The sequence below is a fragment of the Seriola lalandi genome, unplaced genomic scaffold (assembly GCF_002814215.2).
Source record: "Seriola lalandi dorsalis isolate HSWRI2012SDOR001 ecotype SW California unplaced genomic scaffold, Sedor1 jcf7180002054072, whole genome shotgun sequence".
Taxonomy (NCBI): domain Eukaryota; kingdom Metazoa; phylum Chordata; class Actinopteri; order Carangiformes; family Carangidae; genus Seriola; species Seriola lalandi.
Window position 1 is genome coordinate 6,303 of NW_019524625.1, and position 4,005 is coordinate 10,307.

General features: G+C 33.2%; 2 long non-coding RNA genes across 2 annotated transcripts; both read right to left on the reverse strand.

Moving 5' to 3' along the window:
- On the reverse strand, window positions 1-563 carry LOC111652847 (uncharacterized). The gene is made up of 3 exons (XR_002760627.1): window positions 512-563; window positions 315-355; window positions 1-26 (listed from the first exon to the last, which is right to left on the reverse strand). It is a non-coding gene; the product is annotated as an uncharacterized LOC111652847 (long non-coding RNA).
- Window positions 564-3,434: 2,871 nt separating this feature from the next.
- LOC111652848 (uncharacterized) lies at window positions 3,435-4,005 on the reverse strand. The gene is made up of 3 exons (XR_015437054.1): window positions 3,976-4,005; window positions 3,740-3,871; window positions 3,435-3,538 (listed from the first exon to the last, which is right to left on the reverse strand). It is a non-coding gene; the product is annotated as an uncharacterized LOC111652848 (long non-coding RNA).

The window sequence follows — 4,005 nt, forward strand, 5'->3', positions numbered from 1 at the left end:
TCTGTACTCATGGTTGCAGTTTACTTCTGTGAGGTAGTAACAAATAAGAGTAGTCTTACTTATCTGTGTCAACGTTACAGTCTTCAGCACATGCAGCTGAACACCCCAGAATAACTGGGTTTAACTACTTAATTAACAACTAGTATCTATGATTCATGTCCATCCATTATCACAAGGCACTTGATTTTTGCTGATGTTAAATTGTTAAGATTAACAATAATCATATTTTTGAAAAAGAAACTGGCTGAACAAAAAAATTTCATTTTTATCAACTTTTTCACATGAAATGCATGAAATTTAAGAAACATTCGTACCTGACCCTCTCTCTGTCAAGAGTCTGTTTTTTTCCACAATCCTGTTAAAAACATAGCACATATTTTTATAAAGAAAATTATTTGCTTTAAAGCAAAGATTTCTTCCACAAATATATTGTTAACTTATTACCATTTTAAAGACATATAATAATGAAAACATTGCACACTGCTCCAAAGCACAAAGAAGATAAGCCTACCACAAGCAGGGGTCTTCAAGGGTCTTCTACCACACACTGCTGCGTCCTCTTGGAGTCCTTATATTGGATCAGGATTGCTTGCGCAGCACAAGTTAAATATGGGAAGCATGCCAAATGTGGTGTGGATAATAAGATATGGCATAGGGAGGATAAGACAGACAAGCATTGTAATATGTAAGTAGATACACCTTATATTGATTTCATAGAGGCCAATTCTTGTCTTCCCTATCTACACAGGTTTTTTTTTTTCTCACTCATGAGACTTTAAGGTAATATAATAATATAAAAGAAACGGCTTTAGAAGCACCCTTTACACTTAATTTACAGATTTCTTCTGACCATAGTGGCTGTATGAACCCTGAATGGCTTTCAGGAGCATTTTTCAGTTGTTTGTCTCTTGCACAGATAACAGAACAAATGCTTTCATTTTAATGAATACACCTGTCTACAAAGGCTTTGCAGTGGCTCGCGTTTCACTCATGCTTTTACACTTTGTCACAATCCCAAGAATTTGTTGTTTACAATTGTATTTTCCACCTTTTTACAGTTTTACTGTTATGGTTGTTCAAGAGTGAGGACTTTCTATCAACATTTTGATATATTTAGACATTTTCTGTAACACAAGGTTGCCAGTGGAATCAATTGGTGCTGCCATGAATCCAAGTTGACTACAGCTGTTGTTGTCCTCTGTGGATTAGTGACAGTTAAAAGTTTCCTGCAGTGTCATCTACTTCACTCAAGCTTCTCCTTTGTATTCAAAAGGCTCATGTACTCCCTTTAAAAAAAAAAAAGTAAATCAAATCATCTCATGCCCAATGAGAACATATTGTATGATTTGTGAAATAGGGAAAAAATGTTTAAATGATTTCAGAGGCATCACCAGCTGCTCAAACACTTTGCACTCTCAGTCAGTCTATTTCAAAGAAACCCATACATTCTCAATATCTGCCACCTATTGACTGACTGCACCATTAGTGAGGGATTACTTATGTGTTATAATTACACTATTATCCTTAGTGAATTGAATTGAATTCCCCCAAACAGGAAATAGACAAAACAATGTACATGCAAAACCATAGTTGAAATTCAAAGCAATTTATTTTGTAGGCTTTTCAAACTGAGCTAGTAATGAGTTAAACACACATATAATTATTACATATTATATATTACATATTTACTTAACATTAATCAATATCATCATGTGTTAAATTAGTTTTAAAAAATGTTCTTATTATTAGTCTCTGTAGGAAAACAAATATAAATATATAAAAATGTTTAATTAATTAAAACATTTTGATCTCATACACATCATACTGTAAAACAGTACTTTTATCTCTTTTGTGGTCTGAAACAGAGTAAATCATTTCACCACAAACAAGTTTTATAGGTCCTCTACCACACTCACAGGCTTGAATTGGAATCCTTGCATTGAGTGTGTTATGCTTACAAAGCAGAAGTTAAAAACGGGACACATGCCAAATATGGTTAAGGCGACAGCTGATGAGTTTAACATTTGTTCCTGGTACATCCATCTTATGTTTCAGGATTCCATTAGCAAAGGCATATTCTGAATTTCTGATAGTCTGTACTTAAAATAGGTAAACATTTAATTTTAATTATATTTCATAAAAGAAAATAATGATAAACTAATGCATCAATTAAGTATGAAATGGAGCAAATACTTAAACAGTAATTCAATTATGAATAATAATAATTTATAAGTAACAATGAATCATTAAAACAATCAAGATGTAAAAGTTTAACAAGAAATTAATTACAAAAAATATACAAACATTGCTTATGATTAGGTGTAACAGATATATCTATGGTATTCACACTCATATGTCAAGCTATTAACACTTTAACTGACTCTGCAGACATAGCATCAAGTCCATTTCTGGCTCATGCACCTCACTGGACTGAGAAGGTCAACCACACTAGTTGAGCAATATCATTTTTCAATGTCACTGGCAATAGTGTTAAACTTGCACTGCACTTCCAAAACTGAGAAAATTTCCACATTAAACTGTCAAACTGATAAAATGACAAGATGTTGTAATTTGCTGTGTGAAAAATTCCCTGTGACAAAGTTTGAAAATGAAGTGTTCCCAATAACCTCTAACATTCCCACTCCCACTCAAAAATGCGTTTTAAATATATGTTGAAATACAGTATATGACCATGTAATTGCTGTTTTTATGGATGGTCAAGACACCTTAAAACACCTTTTATACAACAGTTGAGGCAGTGTCATATTTGATTAGCTCCTTTACCGTGAGATACAGATATATCAAGTCAGGCTTCTTCACTTTTAGTGTACCTGATTTATATAGTCATTATGATTATTTCATATTTACTCACTAGTTTGCCTTCTACCTATTTTATTTAATATTTATGTAATTGGATTTAAGAAATTGTGATAATGATTCAGTATATTGTGATTTTATGAGAAAGTGCAGCTGAATGCTTTCAGAGCAGAGCCAAATACTATACTATGAGTTTGGGATACCAGAGTTTATAGTGCTGTCTAAATCTTGCCTGTGGCCTCTCAAGAAAATTTATGAGTGAAGTTTTGTTTTTGGATTAGATTTCTCCATGCCCATTTATCCAGGTTAGAAGTAAAGTGACATAAGTGACACACATTTGCTTTTTTTCCCTATTCTCTTTCCCCAACTTAAGAGTAATACAAAAGTGCACAGAGGCTAGCTATTGGTTCCCACTACACATTAGGGACATTCATATTAGTTGCTGAAATTTACCTTAGATTTTATAGATTATTTAGCATTTTTCGTCATTGTTTGGCTAAAAACTTTGTAAGATAGAATCTCACAGTTATTAATTTCATTTGAACATTACAAATTATTCAAATCTCACATTAGCGACCTTTCATGTGAAGTAAAAAGATGAGAGTAGTAGACAGAAATTTAATAGCAACAACTTGATCTTTATTGAGTCAGCATAAATTATATCATATTATATGATTCAACATAGCAAAACACGTGTGCTTTACTCAGCTGCTTCTTTTCCCTGTAAAAACAGATAAATGTTTTGTGTAAGTAGCTTTAGGTGACAATCAATTTTGATCTTTTGATGTTTTTTTTAACTATATAAAACTAATACTATGTAAACAGAATATGATACTGCAATGTATTTGCTCTAATATAAGACATATATATTGAAGAATGATGATAGCAGTTTGGGTATTTTTCACCAAACTGATAAATTTACCTTGCCAGAGTCACGGCTCTTGGCTCTCAGCTTGTTGACCTGGGACTCAGCGATGTCAGCACGCTCCTCAGCCTCCTCCAGCTCATGCTGGACCTTCCTGCACTTGGACAGATGAACATTGGCCTGCTCCTCCTGGAATACAATATAAAGTAAACATAGTAACACAGTCAAACAATGTATAGCAATGGTATATCGTAGTAAGTTCTCATTGTTTGAAATAAATGTTTTGCCCTTACCGCTTCCTCAGCCTGCCTCTTGTAGGCCTT